Genomic DNA, 19,472 nt, shown 5'->3' with positions numbered 1-19,472 from the left:
ATTTGCATGTAAATTTTTACGCATTTTTATGCAAACTTTTCTATGCGAAAATTCGCATTAGTTAAATATAACATAAATATAGCATAATCTGCCTAGTAACAGCTTAGTCATGACTGCTGACAACTTCCTGTATCCATGGATCTAATGCGAATTTTTGTGCAAATATCAAAAATGATGCAGGACCTTTAGATTTTTCCACGCGTACGAAAATTCGCATTGAATGGAAACAGCCCCATTCACTACCATTAGTTGCCAAATTAATGCAAATTTTCTGAGAGAAAAATCTGACACAAAATGCACAAGTGGAAACCTAGCCTTTAGGCTGCTTTCAGAGTGGGACGTTACAGGCAGACGTTAGAGCAGCCTGTAACGCAGCCCAACTCACAGTAATAAAAAATCAATGGGCTGTTCACAGTGCCTGCGTACATTTGAAATAGCCGCTACATGAAATGGGCGCGATTATCGTGTATTTAATATATCGGCTATAAATGTATTGTTACATTTATGTAGCGGTTATGTTTTACTTGTGTTATTACGTGTGTTTTCAATAGCGGATGATGTGGTCTTATCTGTGTTTAATACAGGTGCAAATTTTGGCAGACTAATTTTTCAATCTGATAAGCGGCTAGCTACAGGAGGGGAAATATACCAGCCGGAGCAGCAAAAGGCAGCTGCAGTTTGCAGCTGTAGAAAGCTGCAGATCAAGCACCCGGCACCAAGCGCTTACTATTGTTATGCACTCTCAGGTACATCAATGTTTAAGAAGCGCTACATTACTATCACCTGCACAGAGTACATATCCTGTTTTTCAGCAGCTTTTCATTTTGAGAGCTGTTGTAGCCGCTATTAGTACTAAATCCATTTGCTATAATTTGAATGCCTGTCTGTAAAGTAGAACCCAGAGCAGATGCGTGGTGGAGAAGGGTGCTGTGGGGTGAAGGGTGCAGCAAACCCTGACATCTCAGATCTGGAACAGAGCCCTGACATCTATACAGAGAGAACAGATGCTGGATCCCGGAGACCAAATAGCGGGGGAGCTGGGTGCCGCTGCAGAACACCAGCTATATAGTTTACATCGGGTGAGCATGAGCAGAGCACACAAACTGCAGAAGAAGCTGGGAGCTGAGAACTGTGGAAGGAGCTGAGAGTCACTGAAGTGTTATGGGGCAAAGGGAATAGAAAGCTCGGAGCTCTCTGCTCCAGATGCCCGGGGACTCTCTGCTTCCTTTGCCCCATAACACTGCAGCAGGGCCGGCCCGCTCATGAGGCGGGGTGAAACTTTTGCCTCAGGCGGCAAAATTCCAGGGGCGGCACCCGCCCGTCCGTGGGTGCGGGGAGCCGGCCGCCGAGCTGGAGGGGTAGCTGGCAGGACGGGGGTATTGGGCCTAGCGGCGGGGAGGGGGGTCGGACCCCCCCCCTCCCTCGCCTGGGTCCCCCGTGCTCCGCTCCCCTCCAGCCTTAAATACAAGCAGCCGCTATGTGTAAGAGGCATGGGCGGGTAGGACTCACCTCTTCCTCGTTCCAAGCGTGCGCTCCACTGACGTCACTTCCTGCAACGCTGCAGGAAGTGACGTCAGTGGAGCGCACGCTTGGAACGAGGAAGAGGTGAGTCCTACCCGCCCGTGCCTCTTACACATAGCGGCTGCTTGTATTTAAAGCTGGAGGGTAGCGCAGTTCGGGGGACCCAGGCGAGGGGGGGGGGTACGACCCCCTCCCCGCCGCTAGGCCCAATACCCCCGTCCTGCCAGCTACCCCTCCAGCTCGGCGGCCCCCCAGAGCGCGCCCCCCACCGGGGGGGGGGGGGGGGGGGTTTATGGCGGCGGAATTTTTTTTTTTGCCTCAGGCGGCAAATAGTCTAGGGCCGGCCCTGGCAGTGACACTCAGCTTCCAGCTTATGTCACAATTCTCAGTTCCCAGCTTGTTCTGCACTTTTGCTTGTAATCTGCAGTTCACATCTCACTTCAGGGGAAAAAATGCTGAGGAGAAACACATGTAGCCGATGCAACTGTAACCATTGTTTACTTTAAAAGATACATTTTGATAATGTAACAAATACAGGAATGTCAACATACGCAAGCAGAGAAAACGTAAAGTACCAAAGGCAGGGTTGCTGCTGCAGCAGGTGTATATTGATTTGGTTCTAGCTAATATGTGTATACCTGGCTGTTACTATATATAATGTATCATTGTGGTGTATTAAGTCAGTCTACTTTAGCAGTATGAGCAACACTGATTTGGGCTAGTATCTGAAACATATACATTGTGCCCAAATTCTAAAAGTGGCTATTTACATTTATCTACATGTAGCCAATATGAGAATCCCTGGAACTGTATATAGTGTACCTTTCCAGTGTTAGTTCTGATGTGGTTCCGTATCCTAAATATTTAGTAATTCATTCAGTTGCAAAGCTCATCTGCAATGGCATTGGACAAGCTTTGATTGCAGACAAATACTTGGCTATCAAGGTGAAAGGATTGCTGACTCACCCAAATCAACCACGGCACATAACATAGCTGTGTGTCTACAAGATAGTTATGGAAAGCAAACATTTGCTGCAGAGATCGGCAGAGGCTATAAGCTGGTAGACAGCTGGGCAGAGAGTCACAGTGGCTATAAGCCGGCAAGCAAGTGCTGCATAAAGCCGCAGCAGGTATGTGGGCTGTGCCTACTCTTAGCCACACTTGCTCCAGCACCTTACCCACTTAGTGCAGACTGTACATATAGTAGATTACCACAGCTGTGCTCCACTCATAGCAACTCTTACTCAGGTACTCTACACGTGCACAAATAAAGTTATTTAGCTGTGCCCCATTTCCTTGAGCTCATATAGTCCTTAGCCGACACTCGGAGCAGCCAGCCACTGTAGGTAATGAAAACCCTCTCCCCCCTCTCTCTTTCTCTCCCTCTCCCCCTCTCTCTTTCTCTGTCTCACCCCCCCCCCCCCTCTTTTTCTCTCCCTCTCCCCATCTCTCTTTCTCCGTCTCCCCCCCCCCCCCCTCTCTTTCTCTCCCTCTCCCCATCTCTCTTTCTCCGTCTCCCCTCCCCCATCTCTCTTTCTCTCCCTCTCCGTCCCCCCCTCTCTCTCTCCCTCTCCCCCCTCTCTCTTTTTCGCTCCCTCTCTCTTTTCCCCTCTCTCCCTTTTCTTCTTCCTCTCCCCCTCTCCATGAAAATGTATCCCAAAAAGGAATACCCACAAGGTAAAAACTAAAACTATGATCAAAATAGCCACCGTGAAAGTATTCATAACAGCCATAGGTATTACTGGAGGATCATTACAGTGATCAGGCATTACTAAACCCATGATCACATTAGCAATAAGGGATAACGGAGGATAATGTATACAAAACCGCAATCACTTTAGCTGCTATCAAAGTATTCATTATGGCAATAAGGAATTACCGGAGGATACTGTATACAAAAACTCAATCAGGTTAGCCGCTATGAAAGTATTCATTTTGTCAGTAAGGAATTACCAGAGGATAATGTATACATAACTGCAATCATGTTAGCCGCTATGAAAGCATTCAATACAGCAAGGGACTACCGGAGGATAAAGGTATACCTGCAGCCAGGTAAGGAATAGCCGCATACTAGCCCAAATTACCCTGCCTGCGCAGCGATAATGACTATAGTGGTAAAGTTACATTGGAGTAGTAGCCGCACCCAAATTAACTTGCATTATTATTAATATACACAGACACGGAGGAGAGCAATAGCCGTAAAAATTCACTTTACATACAGTATAGCCGTTACATGCGCCCATATCATACAGTCTGCGCTGTCATGAGCTTATGTAGCCGATAAATACATTGGCTGAATAGCCGCGCCTTATTCATCTTGCGCTTTAATTAACGGCTTCGACAGTGCCCACGTTGTGTTACATTGTAACGCTGCACGTTCTGGGAAAGTGCAGCATGCTGTGCGTTATACGCGGTTTTAGCCGCGTTAGACTGCTTGCACATGCTCAGTTATGTTGGAGGAGGAGGGGAGAGTCCGCTAGTGCCCCTAGCCACATGGCTATTAATATTCACTGCACTGTGTGACGTGCAGTGTTTACTTCCTGGAGCGGCCGCTCTGCGCGGCGATTGGCTGGTGGGATTACGTGATGCGGCGTGTTCCGACCACGTGGTTTCCACAGTCCATAGAACAAAAAAGGCGCACCAAGAGCCGCATAACGCGGCTCTATGTAGCGTCCTCCTTCAACACCACCAGGTGTTGCGTTAGGGGCACTTTATGCGACGTTCGCTAAAACGCAACGTCCTGATGTGAAAGTGGCCTTAATCTAGATTATTAAAGGCGGGTCTTGATGGCGAAACCGGAAGTGGTCGCCGGCGGGGACAGGAGGATCGGAGCGAGGCTGCGAGCGCACCGGACAGCTGCAGGAGGCTATTGGAAGCCCCAGGTGAGTAAAACTCTTTTTTTTTTGGCTTAAGGTTACCTTTAACTCTAACCAAAATAAAAAAAATTGAATTCCAGGAAAGTTTAATGTCGGATTGTTTCTATAGATACAATTGTCTTTCTCATCAGTTTATTTTCATTTCAAGTTCGCGCTAAAGATGTTTTTATTGTGGATCTCTCCATTTAAAGTAAATTAAGCAAACTTGCTGCATGGTAATTTCCATTAAAAGTACATTTAAGAAACTCGCTATATGGTAATTTCAAGGTAAAGGTAACATTATGTGACTTCCTTTATAGTCATTAAAAACAAATGAAAATCATTAAAACAATTCTGCGGTATATATGTGAAGTCATGCATAGCTGTACATTTTTTCAGATCATCTGTGTCACTGAAAGTTGTGAACATCCTCCCCATGTGTTCATTTCATGAGCTGGGGTGTGAAAAAATAATAATTTATGTATTCAGCACATTAACAGCCTAGAAATTACACACCATGTGGATCAATCAACAGCAGTTGGCATGCAAATACAGTGAAAGCTTTGACGCAGCACTCATTATTCTTAATGGGGGAGGGCAAGTCTCCAATCTTCCCGCAGTAGTTGTGAATAGTAATTTAAAGGGAACCTTAACCCTGGAAAAAAAAAAGTTTCACTTACCTGGGGCTTCCTGAAGCCCCCTGCAGCCGCCCTGTGCCCTCACGGGTCCACGAGTGTCCGCCGGTTCCCGACGCAGGTTAGCTTCGTTTTCGGCCGGCCAAGAGTCAGCCCCCGGCCAAGCGTACGGACTAATCAAAAACCTGTTGGTAAGAGGTTCAGATCTCAAAAAGAGGGGGTTAATGGCCCTCAAAAAAATAAATAAATAAATAGTGTTTCTCACTATGTATGGGAGGGGAATACAAATCCTCTTCCAACACAATTACACACTAACTAAGAGGTTCAGATCTGTCTGCTCAGTGCTTACAATACCTTTTGAAAGTACTACCTACACAGGAAGTAAAAAAAAATGACAGTTCACTTACTCAGGGACAAGTGTATGTAAGTGCACATACAGATGGTTTTTAAAGTGCCCCTTTAAAGGGAACCTTAAAGGGAACCATAGATGAACGATTCACACAAAATAAACATATCAGTTGATAGATTGTAAAGAATACATGCTCTACCTGATAATTTCGCCCCTCTGGTGTGCCTTTTTGAGTGTTTTTTTATCAATTATTGCTCTAGGAAATATCCAATATGGCCGCCGGCTCATATCACTTCTGCTTCCAGGTTATAAGCTGTTCTGGATGTGCTGTCTAGCCTCTATGAGACTATAGACAAGCAGGGCTGCTGCAGCCTTTCATCTATCTGCTTTCAGCTTTATTATTCTGGTATGTTGTGTGGCTGCCTGTAGGAAGTGTCTCTCATAGAAATGAAACTGCATACAGTAGATAATGACTGGCTGCACACTGCACACAGATACACTTGTCTGTTTCAGAGCTTCTTTTTTAGCAGCAGCAGCCCCTCCAATGTCAACAGCTCTGAGTAGGAAATCTGAGCCAGGAGGAGGCAGGCTTGGGCTTGAAAAGACTCCACAGAAGAGTGACTCAGCTATAATGATTCCAGGTCAAACCTAGACTGAATCAGTCGGTGGATTCTTATCACAGTTGATAACAGATAGATTAGACTGAGAAGAATAAAACTAAAAGCATGATAGGTGTTTACTGTCATGTTCCCACTGATAAATGTAATAAAATACATGAGGGTGCTTCGTCTCTGGTTCTCTTTAAGGCTACTTTCACACCAAGACGTTGCGTTTTAGGGGATGTTATGGTCGCATAACGTGCCCCTAACGCAACGCCTGGTGCTCTTGGATGTGGACGCATAGCCGGCCTTTGACCTGAGCGACCGGAGTGGTCGCTCAGGGCGTCTGCTTTCAAGGGGGCGCCTATAGCTGGTTGCCTTTAGTGAGGGCACCTACACCTGATTTCCTATACTGGGGGAGCCTATAGCTGGCTACCTTTACTGAAGGATCCAACACCTGGCTACCTGTACTGCAGGCACCTACGCCTGGCTACCTATGTGGGGATGGAGACCTTCAACTGACTGCCTATACTGGGGGCACCTATGCTTGGCAACCTATATTGAGGGCACCTACACATGTTATCCTATACTGGGGGCACCTATACCTGGCTACCTACCTACACTGAGTCTAGGGGGGCTTTTTGGGGGGCGCACTGCGGCTATAACGCGTGGTGCAAATTGTTGGTGCTGTGCTATCATTCTAAATGGGGGGGGGGGGGGGGGGGGAGGCGACTAACTGTCCCACTGATTGTTTTTATTAATATTCCTGGAAGGTTCTAGCTTTCATTTTTAAGTGTATTCAGGATAATGCACTCTTTCCATCCATTCGTGGTTATTAATAGTATTTTTCTATTATACATATGCGACGTGTCACGGAGATCTGAGCATTTGTGTCACAACGACAAAAAGGATGGGAACCACTGTCCAAGGTGATATCTCAGGAGAAAAGGTGAATTACATATGGGTGTGTGTGTGTGCGTGCGTGTGCACGCTCGCGGGAAGAGGATGAAGGGGGGGGGGGGCACAAAAATCAGGTTTCGCTCAGGGCACTGTGAAACTCAAGGCCGGCCCTGTGTGGACGTCAGAGTGAGCCGCGTTGTGCAGCTCACTCTGGCGTCCGCGATGCGTACTCTTGGACGCATGCGGCATCACGTGGTCCCACCAGCCAATCGCCGCACAGAGTGGTGCTCCAGGAAGTAAACACTGCACGTCACACCGTGCAGTGAATATTAATTAGCCATGTGCCTGGCCGAGGAGGAGGAGGGAAGACCTCCTCCTCCAACACTACTGAGCATGTGCGCACAGTCTACTGCAGCTTAGCCGCGCATAACGCACAGCATGCAGCACTTTAAATTACGTGCTGCGTTACAATGTAATGCAACGTGGGCACTGTGAACAACCCATTGATTAATCATTGCTGTGAGTTGGGATGCGTTACAGGCTGCACTAACGTGCGCCTGTAACGTCTTACTGTGAAAGCAGCCTAAGTGAAAGGGATATGGAGACTGCTGCTGATGATACCTGTTATGCTACTTTTAATCCCATAAAAGAGCTTTGATACTACAGATGGTGCTGACTTGACTGTGGAGAAATTGTTGAAGAGTCTGGAGTGCAGAGGCGTTGCAAGTCATAGCACATCATCTTCTTCCCTCCCTGGGTGCTTGCTAAGCACTGTGTTACAAGGGATATGGAGACTGACATACTGTATTTAATTTCTTTTGAACAATACTAGTTACCTGGCTGTTGATCCTCTGCCTTTAAGGCCTGGAACCCCACTACAAATCGCAAATCGCTAGCGCAATCTCTAGCATTTTTAATTAGCGATTTGTAAGCAATTTCAGGAGCGTTTTCTGACGATTTTGGTAGCGATTTTAAAAAGTGTAAGCTTTTTGCCTGTGATTGTGATAGCGATTTGCCATTTTAATTGTTATTGGTCCTTTAAAATTATTATAATTTTTGTTTACAGTTTGCAGTCATTTAAAATCACACAGAAAATCGCTATGTGTAGTGATTTATGAGCAATTTGCCAGCGCGTCAATACTTTACATTGGAGCACAAACGCTCCCAAAATGCTGCATGTCCTGCAATTGTGATTTTGCTAATCGCTGTCGCTACTGTGGAATTTGTTACATGTATTTACATTGGCAGTGCGTTTAGGGAAATCGCTGGTGATTTAAAGCGATCCCTAAATGCTCAAAAAAGCGCTCTAGTGTATTCCAGGCCTAATACTTTTCCATGGACTCTGAACAAGCATGCAGATCAGAGGTTTCTTACAAATCTTACGAGATTAGCCACATGCTTGTTTCAGGTGTGTGATTCAGACACTACTCCAGCCAGAAAGATGAGTGGGACTGCCAGGCAACTGGTATTGTTTAAAAGTAAATAAATATTGCAGCCTCCATACACAGGTACCTCTTCCTTCACGTTCCCTTTAAGGATGCAAGTTGGTATTTAATACTGAGGTCTTAGCGCTGTATGATTTTTGGTGCATTTGTTCTGGCACTGAAAATTAACCTAGATAGTGCCAAAAATAATTTCCTGACTTACCTACTTTGACATTACAGCACAATATTTATTTCCCTTTCAACAATAAGGCCCCGTTTACACTTAACCAGTTGGTATGCATTAGTATGCGTTAGTGTGCATTGGTACACGTTTTTTCCATAGCAGTGCAATGGGAAGAAGATTTCAGTTCAAACACATTAAGTGTGAACAGTGCCATAGGTAAACATGGGCATTACTTTGACAAACATGGGCATTACTTTGACAAACATGGGCAATACTTTGACAAACATGGGCATTACTTTGACAAACATGGGCATTACTTTGACAAACATGGGCATTACTTTGACAAACATGGGCATTACTTTGACAAACATGGGCATTACTTTGACAAACATGGGCATTACTTTGACAAACATGGGCATTACTTTGACAAACATGGGCAATACTTTGACAAACATGGGCATTACTTTGACAAACATGGGCATTACTTTGACAAACATGGGCATTACTTTGACAAACATGGGCATTACTTTGAAAATCAGTTTTCTTTCAGTTATAACTGAGAGCAACTGATTAACTGTGAAAGGGGCCTAACAGTTGCCTGGCTGTCCTGCTGATCTTTCATGCATCAGTAGTGTCTGAATCACACACATGAAACAAGCATACAGCTAATCTAAACAGACTTCAGTAAGAAATATCTGATCTGCATACTTGTTCAGTGTCTATGGCTAAAAGTATTCAAAGCAGAGGATCAGCAGGACAGCCAGGTAATTTGTATTGTTTAACCTCTTGAGGACCATGGGCTTTACCCCCCCTAAAGACCAGGCTATTTTTGTCAAAAAAGGCCACAGCAGCTCTAAGGCCAAGCTGCAGGGCCGCACAACACAGCACACACCAGTGATTCCTCCCCCCTTTTCTCCCCAACTCTCTGTTGGTGGAGTCTGATCGCCCCTCCAGTGTTTGTTTTGTTGTGTAAATATTTATATTGTATATGTTTTAATAAATCTGCCTATTTTTTGTATTTTTTTTCCCTACCTCCCTCCCACCCCACAGCCAGCCAATAACGGCGATCGGCTGTCATAGGCTTCTGCCTATGAGAGCAGATCGCTCTCTAGTGTCCCATGGGGACAGCCGTGTCACACAGCTGTCCCCAGTACAGCGCTGCTGCAGATCGCAGCGCTGTACAATGTAATCTAACAGTCTCCCGAGCGGCAACCGCTGCTTGGAGACTGAAGGCGGAGCTCAGGTCCGCCCACTAACATGAGATGCACGCACAGCGTGCACGCGATCTCCTGCACTGTGAGCCCCAAGGAATTTACGCCGATCGGCTTTAGGCAGTCCTTAGCCTACACTTACATTAGCCAATCCTGACCACGCCCCAGCAATACTCGTACTGCCCCTAACCTTAGAGGGACACTGTAGTGAGTGGGATGTGAAGGCTTTTTCCTATTAAAATATACCAATTTCCTGGCTGTTTGGCTGATCCTGCATCTCAAATACTTCCAGCCACTGACCCAGATTGAATATTAAGAGTTGCTGTGGTTAAAGTCTCACCAGATTAGGCTCAGGATTGTTTCAGGTGTGATTTAGACTCATCCAGCCTGAAGAACCAGCAAGACTGCCAGGCAATTGGCATTCTTCAAAACTAAACAAATATGGCAACCTCCCTATCCCTCTCACTACAGAGTCCCTTTAACCCCTTATATCAACCAACACCATACCAGAAAGCCCTAGTCTGACCCTTCACCCATATCTTAAACCTTTTATTAATACTAACTTCAGCCTTTCTTTTAAACCTAACTCAAAACCTTAGCCCTTAAAAACCCCTATTACTCACCGCCAGATTTATGGTAAGGACACAAGGGCCATGGCCTTGGGCGATAAAAGCAGAAGGGCACAGGACTTGGGGGGATAAAAGGTCACAGTTCAAAGTAAATCATCTCTCCTAGTCTTCAGCCGCCCTGCTTTGCTCTGCACACAGTGGGTGCAGCCTGAAGTTCAGATTTTCCAGCATCTCCCTGACTTCATTGTATGTGATGACAGTCACGAGTTTTCTCCTAGGAGATAATTTTTTATCTTCTATTTAGAATATTTTTTAGCACTTATCAATTGAAAAAATACCAAAACGTTGGTGGAATAGTACTCTCAAAAATATTTTAAATATTTTCTAGCTTGCTGGTGAGTTAAAAGGCATTTTATTGACAGGTTTGAAAATATCACTTAGGAGAAAACTCAGGAGAAAATGTGAATTGCATATGGGCCACAGTGTCCTCTGCTGCATCTACTATCTCCTGATGATCCTGTCCTTTGTATGATGAGTGGGACATACAAACTACAGTGATTAGTATCAGAGGTTGTACAGCAGACAAGGTCGGATTTGTACTTTTTACCGCCCAAGGCCACTATCACCAGCCGCCCCCTGACAAACAGAAAACCCCATACCACATACACACACTTTTATTGGTCTCAGTAATCAATGTCTTTAATGATGCTTATTAACGATGCAAATTTACTGATCAATCAACCTTCCAATTGATTGGATTGGACAGTCTTGAGGGTGCCAATCGGCTACAAATGACCGATTTGTCAATTATTTTATCAATCTGTTTTGTGTATCGATTACATCTGAAATGATTGGAATGGTTATAATTTTTAATTTATTTATGGGCCAAATCTATGCTTTCTGCTCTGATAGGTTGGAGCTGGGTGGAAGGTGGAGCTGGATTCAAAGAGCAGCCTACGGTGATAATGAGTGACAGCGAGCTCAGAACAATAAGCTGCTCACATTTGCTTCTCCTTCATACCTTGAGTCACAGACATTTGCCCGACTGCTGGGGGTCACATGCTTGACAGCTTGACTGCATGAGTGTGCCAGCCCGCCACTTGCTTCCTGGTACCCTTGGCCATGGCCTTGGTGGCCTTGCCTGAAATCCGGCCATTACAGTAGAGCGCTTGTATGATCACTGTGAGACCATACACCTTAAAATAAATAGAAATAAGAACTGCTGTCTGTAAGACTGCATGAATAACGTGACCACTGCATAGAAGGAGAATTGTAACTGCAGTTTTTTCAGTAACTAAGTTCTAACCACCATAACATCATTCTTACAGGGGAGATGAGCCCTGAATTTTCATCTCACGATTTTTAAACAAAGCACCTCTTTAGAACAAAAACATTTTTTTAGCTTATGGGTCATAATGGTTACATACCGGTTAATAGTTGCCATCTCCATCTTTGAATATATAATGTGCCAAAGGACCACTTACAAAGAATCTGTTATAATGTAGATAATTTGAAGGATTATTGTGAGCAGACTGAAATTTTGCCCATTGGATTTGAGATTCAAAGGGAAAATGCTTTCGTACAACGATACAGAAGAAGACTAGGTGACAACTTACTATTACTGATGGCAATATTTTGTTGGCTGAGGCTGACCATGAAAAAGAGAGAGAGTCAGAGTACATGTTTTTGCTCCTTTTTCTAATAAGAACAACATTTGTCATTATGATATAAGGGATAACATTCAAAGATTTTTTTTCTTTGGATCTGTTTCTTAGCTTAGTGTTGTGGAAATAAAATATCCAGGAGTCATTTACAGGAAAACATCGAAATCAAAAGACAAACTGCTACTCTGTGCAACTGACCATTCCTGTTCCAGCGATTCAGATGTCTGAGTACTGTAGTTCCTGGCTTTTTGTTTTTATTTTTTTGCTTGTGGGAAATGTTACACCTGCAATGCTACACAAACTAATATGATAGGATATAAATAAAATAAAAGCACAGTGGCGCATTGGTTAGCGCTCTCGCCTTGCAGCGCTGGGGCCCTGGTTTGAATCCCAGCCAGGTCAACATCTGCAAGGAGTTTGTATGTTCTCCCTGTGTCTGTGTGTGTTTCCTCCGGGGACTCCGGTTTCCTCCCGCATCCCAAAAACATACAGATAAGTTAATTGGCTTCCCCCTAAAATTGGCCCTAGACTATGATACATACAGTACACAATACATACATAGACATAGGACTATGGTAGGGATTAGATTGTGAGCCCCTCTGAGGGACAGTTAGTGACAAGACAATAAACTCTGTACAGCGCTGCGTAAGATGTTGGCGTTATATAAATACTTAAATAAATAAATAAAATAGATAAATAAAACATAATAGGTGATTTAAAAAAAATACCAATCAACATATAACCTGTGATAAAATTCAAATGCTGTATTTATTTACTGCCATGTACCTGTAAGTCAATTTACAAACACTTAAAGGATACCTTAGCGCTAAATGAAATTCAAAAAGGACGCTTAATGTGTGTATGGGGAGCTGTGTGGATCCTTACCGCACCTCCCTCTGTTCTCTGGAAAAAATTAAATTCCTCCTCTTCCTTGTCAGTGCGGTCGGTGACCTCCCACTTTGAAATACTGTGCTGTGTATGTGCAGTATGTCCGCTAGAGCCCCTTGTGACCGCGCGATCGTGCTGACGTCATATGGCCGTGCAGCGCTGTATGTCCAGGTCATTATGTTCGGGTCATAATAGCATTCATTAGGCCAATGCAGAAGTTTGGTTTGCAATAAAAAGGAACTATATAATAAAGCAAGGGTGGCAAAAATGTAAAGAAACAAAACAGTAGAAAGAAAGAAAAAAGAAAGAAAAGAAAGAAAAAGTAAGTAAAGGGGGTAGAGACAATCAGACCAGACAAAAAATACACCCCTAGAGGGAAAAAAGAGAAAGAGAAGTAGAGAAAAAATCAAGCGTAAAGGCGCCAATACCTGTCCTGACGATTATGTGCAAAGATACAAATTTATCTCTAATTGAATATGATTAGAGATAAATGTGTCTCTTGTCCAAGCTGCTCATATACTACAGGCCAATTCCCATCCGATTTCAGCATGAAATCTTCAGGGAATCGTCTGAGCCCGCCCTGACGTCAGACGTTATGCTCCGGTAACATGTATGAGTGTATGCGGAACCGGGCAAGATGGCCGGAAACCGTGAAGAGGCTGACACCGGATAGGTAATGTATAAATGTACACATGGGGGGCACATTCTTACATTACAGAGGCAGCGGCGGGGTTTTCGTCATTCATTTCAAAATCGACCGCTGTACCGCCGCACACCCGACCAACCAACTTCGGCCCGTCATCTTGCAGCATGCGAAATCGACCATGCAACCAATTTTGCATCATGAAATTGGTCACTTGTCGGTCAGGCATGCACTTGGCGGCACTGATTTTCATCCAATTCGATTGTAATAATTGAATTGGATGGTCGATCGGCCGCCAAGTCGCCTGATGTATGGCCACCGTAACAGAGTCAGTTTTAATAGTTGTTGGCACTATGTAGAGTTCTGAATCGTATTGAGATTATCCCAAAGAGAGTGGAGATTAATCCATTTTAGGGGGAGATACCTTGACAAATTGAGGAGGAAGGAAATTCTAGTTCTAGAAGTTTAGAGAACCCAGATACCAAACTGACAGATTGGGAACCTCCTGTGTACCCCAGTTTTGAGTGATGAATTTCCTAACCACAATACAAGATAAGTACAGAAAACAGAAGGGTGTCCACACGATATCCTGTAAATCAAGTTCCTTTATTATGGACGTATCCAAACATGCTCACACATCATATGGCTGACATGTTTCGAACCGATAGGTTCTTACTCATAGCAATCTACCTATCGGTTCGAAACATGTCAGCCATATGATGTGTGAGCATGCTTGGATACGTCCATTATAAAGGAACTTGATTTACAGGATATCGTGCGGACACCCTTCTGTTTTCTGTCTTACTGGATTGGCCTGTCCTGGTCCTGGCACTGTCCTAGGGTGGTGTGAGCAGTTTCTCCAGTGGTTCCTAACAAGATAAGTACAGTAAGTCAGAATTAAGGTAATGCAGCCTATCAGGGCAGGGCAAAGGAGAGCCAATTTCCCTGCATAAGGGAGAGTCAATAATTTTATCAAATCTTACCTGTAATCTATAAAAAAATTTTTTTTTAAAAAGAATAATGTGTGGAAGGCTTTAGACTTTCTATAACATTTAGCACAAAATATTTATCATAAATAGATGTCGAAAACGGCAATGTTCCATTATTTAATGTCTTTTTCATAGCTAGTGCACCGTTATTAAAACAGTATAGTCATTTAGTAAATTACCTGTTTGGTACACAAAATCACAGATCTCTGTTTGGGTTTGGAGCTTGACCTTTAAATACTAAAAGTCATTTCATATATAAAAACTTAAAAAAATATGTAATTTATTGTAATTGAAAAGCAATTGTATTTGACCTTTCTTACACACTGAACACATTAATAAACCCAAAAGATCATGTAAAATGTAATGTTTGCATTCCTGTTCCTTCTGTTCCTCTATGAAATTACTACTATTAATTTTTTAAAGGGGATCTCTATAAAGAACACAATGATCAGTCATAAGTATGCAGCAAGAATGTGTCAGGCTACTTCCCTGGACTTCAGGAAGCAAATTGGCATTACACAAAATGGACTTAAAGAGAAACTGTGACCAAGAATTGAACTTCATCCTGATCAGTAGCTGATACCCCCTTTCCCATGAGAAATCTATTTATTTTCCCAAACGGATCATCATGGAGCTCTGTATGGCTAGTATTGTGGTGAAACCCCTCCCACAGGAAACTGTGAGGACCATGGTCCTGGCAGTTTCCTGTCTGTGAACCTCATTGCATTGTGGGAAATAGCTGTTTATAGCTGTTTCCAACTGCCCAAAAAAGCAGGCAGCAGCTGCTTCCAGTGACATCACCTGCCAGCAGTAAAAATGTCGCCATATGATAAATGTCAGAATGTAGATCATGGAGAGGAAAGCTTATACAATGGGCAAACACTGACTAAATCATTTATACATAATTATTGTAAAAATGAAGAACTTTTTTTATTACATTATATTACATTTCAAAGAGTACTCAATTGTTCTGGACTATAATCACCAATATAGGGATCTAGAAAGAATAGTCAGAAAAAATTGGAATATCATTAAAACAGATGGAGTACTAAAGAGCTTTCTTCCGAACAAACCCCAGTTTATTTATAGAAAAGCCCCAACACTGAAATCCACTCTGGTGTCCAGCTGCATTGAACCATCCAGACCATCGGGCCTGGACATGTTAGGACAAAGAGGGCTTTTTCCATGCCGGAAGTGCAAGGGGTGCAGGGAGGCAGGGGGTACACGTGGGGATCAGATTACATCCAGATACACGGGTAGGATTTTTAAAGTTAAGCAATGTATAACCTGCAGAAGCAAAGGAGTAGTATACATTTTATGGTGCCCCTGTGGACTGGAATACATAGGGCGGACCACACGGGAATTATTTAAACGCATCCGGGAACATGTAAATAATATTAAAAAAGGACTGGAGAGTCATAATGTATCCAATCACTTCAGGATCCATCATAACAAAGATCCATCAGGACTGAAGTTTATGGCCCTGGAAAAATATGTAAAGAAATGGAGAGGGTCTAACCTCACTAGAGAGATTTCAAAAGCAGAAGGAAAGTGGATATATAATCTAAAAACTTTGAACCCAGACGGTTTAAACATTGAATTCGATTTAAATTGTCATATCAGTAATGATTGAACAGGACAGGACACTGTCCAGCACAGATATTGGGTCAGCATACACAGTAGATGTCCCAATTTATCAATTGCACATATATAATGCACTTTAACCGTGGATTAGGATCACTGACACCATCAATGTTATCACTATATTTAATACCTGTTAACCTCAGGTTCAATTTTTGCACTATTGTAACATTATGCAGTTTAACAAGCACTTATAAGCACTTTAGCATGTTTTTGACACATTTATGGCCATTGATAATGAAGGCAGCTATGTAAATGTACACAAACACGCTGTAGCAATTTTGAACACTAGATGGCGTGCACTATGACACTTTTATTAAGGTTAGGAGTTTTAACAATGGAACTACAAAGTCAACTCACCAGGGGGCAGCACCCAGCACGGAGTAACTAATGGAAAATGGATAAGTGTCCCGGAAAAGTAATGCGCATAATTTTAATGTAATAACATGTATAGATTAATTGTATGGTAGTAATTATCGTTTTTTTATACATATTGAGTGATTATCAACAGTAGACAATGTAAACGATGCCCATCCTGCTGTTCTGAGAACCAGCCTATTAGCAGCCGACGTACACTACTTAACATGACGGCGGGCGTTGGGAGGCGGAGCCCCTGATGAGTCCGGCGTGAGGACGAAACGCGTAGGGCGGAGCTTAACATCTGACGTCACACGCGCACCCGGAAGCGAGTGGACCGGCCGGTCACCGTTACTAGCGCGATTCACACCAAAGTACCTGGCTGGAGGAAGGAATAGAGCGGGACGCCGCGGAACGGGAGATCCTTCAATACTTCAGCGGATGGGCATTGGTGGAAGCGACTTGTGATATGCTTGAATTTGCCCTGGACGCGTAAGTGCAGCTCTATGTGCGCCCAGAGGCAAACATTTACAGTTTTACGCTATGTTTTCTTTTATCTGTTTTATCTGAGAGTTACTGGAATAAAAGACCTCAGGGGAGGTTAAGATTTTATGAACAAGAGTGAGAAAACTTTGTTCGCAAGGCATTACTGAGCGCAGTTTCCACCTGTCTGTAGAGGTGGGCTCCATCTGGTGAGCATATTGTTGTGCAGGGAGTGGGACCTTCACGGCATGGAATGAGAGCATGTTTTACACAGAGTGACACTAATGAGGAGTATATACTTTTATATGGACAGTATTACCCTATGTTGAGAATTGCTTTCTTACAGGACCTCTATTAGGTACATATGGATATGAGCACTGCCTAAAGATCCACCATTTATTGAGGTGGTCTTAACCCGGTGAGCATATAAGGAGAAGGGGAGGGGGTCTATAAATTGATGACACCAGCCTTCACAATTCACTGGAGCACTTCTGGGTGGTGTGCTGTATATTACTGATTCTGAACGTTATCACCCTATGTGGAGAATTTCTGTATTTTTCTAGGAGTGGTGAAATCAACTGCATTTTCTCAGTGAACCTCTAGCAGTGACCCTAAAGCTGGATGAAATTTCCTGAATGGAACTTTGAGGACTTTTTGTAAGATTTAATATAGTTTTGTGGACTGTGGACTAAAAATTGCAGGTACAGAGTCTGGTGAGCGCAGCAGATATATTTGAACATTTTATTACATTATTTTCACTGGAGTTCCTCTTTAAAGTCTACCTAAAAAAATGGGTTAGAAGAGAGAAGCCTCTGGATCCTGCAGAGGCTTCCCACATACACCTGGCTCCAACTGTTGCTGCAAACGGATCCCTGTAAGATATCCAGCAAGAGCTTGTCGCATATGTTCTCGTGGCCTCTGCATGTATGACCGCACCTGCATAGTAAGGCGGAGCCACTCTTCCATGAACAGCCATCTCTGTTCTAATGCCTATCAGCCATCTCCTCCTAGATGTCCGCTAGGTTCCTGAAACTAAATCTAGACAAATCGGAATTTATAATCTTCCCACCCCGGCCATCCACGAACCTCCCAGATGTGAATGTCACTGTTAACCACACTACCATTCACCCTACCTCTCAAGCCCGCTGTCTGGGTGTCGCCCTGGACTCCGCACTCTCCTTCACTCCCCACATCCAAAACCTCACAAACTCCTGCAACTTCCACCTTCATAACATCTGTAAGAATCACCCTTTCCTGATCTCTGCCACCACCAAACTCCTCATCCATGCCCTCATAATTTCCCGCCTTGACTACTGCAATGCCCTGCTGTCTGGTCTCCCTTTGACCCGAACAGCCCCACTGCAGTCCATCATGAATGCGGCAGCCAGAATTATCCACTGCTCCCATCGCTCCACCACGGCAGATCCCCTCCTAGAATCCCTCCACTGGCTTCCTATCCAGTCCAGAATCAGATTCAAGATACTGTGTCTGACCTACAAATCTGTCCACAAAACCTGTCCAACCTACATTTCCGATCTTACTCAGAGGTACACACCTAGCCGCTTACTCCGCTCTTCCAATGGTACAGCGCTGCGATCTACGGCAGCGCTGTACTGGGGACAGCCGCAAGACACAGCTGTCCCCCTGAGACCCACAGGAGTGATCTGCTATCATTGGCTGGTGGGGGGAGGGAGGCTGGGAAAAAAAAATAGGAACATTTGTTTAAAAAAATAAAATAAACAATCATGCCGGCAGCAATCAGAGCCCACCAACAGAAAGCTCTGTTGGTCGGCAGAAAAGGGGGTGGGGATCACTTGTGTGCTCAGTTGTATGGCCCTGCAGTGAGTCCTTAAAGCTGCGGTGGCCTAATTTGTAAAAAATAGCCTGGTCACTAGTGGGGTGAAAGCCTACGGTTCTTAAAGCAGGAGGATCAGCCATACTATGCCAGGGGGAAAAAACACATATATAAGTAGATAAATACTTGATCTACTTACATAACACATGTATTGTACTATCCACGTTTTGATTTCAGAGAATGTTATATAGTAAATGAAGAGAATTATGTTCCTGGTGGGAACCATGTCTTTTGCCCACAGCTGAGGCTAAATACTGATGTCATTCTTCCCTTAACTTTTTTTTCTTTTCTCCTCCAATCGCTGAGTCACCTCAACCTTGCTTGTAAACACAAGTGAGCAGGGCGTCAGGTTTCAGATAAGCAGCTGACAGGGAAATAAAGGGAAGAGGAGGAATATATTATAGATAAAAAGAACCCCCAGCATGCAACTGTTTGGCACTGACTACTAAAGGGCCAGTGCTCCTTAAAGGGGAACTTCAGCCTAAACAAACATACTGTCATCAAGTTACATTAGTTATGTTAATTAGAATAGATAGGTAATATAATTTTTTACCCACCCTGTTTTAAAAGAACAGGCAAATGTTTGTGATTCATGGGGGCTGCCATTTTTGTCATGGGGGCAGCCATCTTTTGGTTGAAAGGAGGTGACAGGGAGCATAAGACACAGTTCCAACTGTCCTGTGTCCTGATAACCACTCCCAGCTG

This window comes from Hyperolius riggenbachi, chromosome 1, assembly GCF_040937935.1.
Source record: "Hyperolius riggenbachi isolate aHypRig1 chromosome 1, aHypRig1.pri, whole genome shotgun sequence".
NCBI classification, from domain to species: Eukaryota; Metazoa; Chordata; class Amphibia; order Anura; family Hyperoliidae; genus Hyperolius; species Hyperolius riggenbachi.
This window is presented reverse-complemented; position numbering follows the sequence as displayed.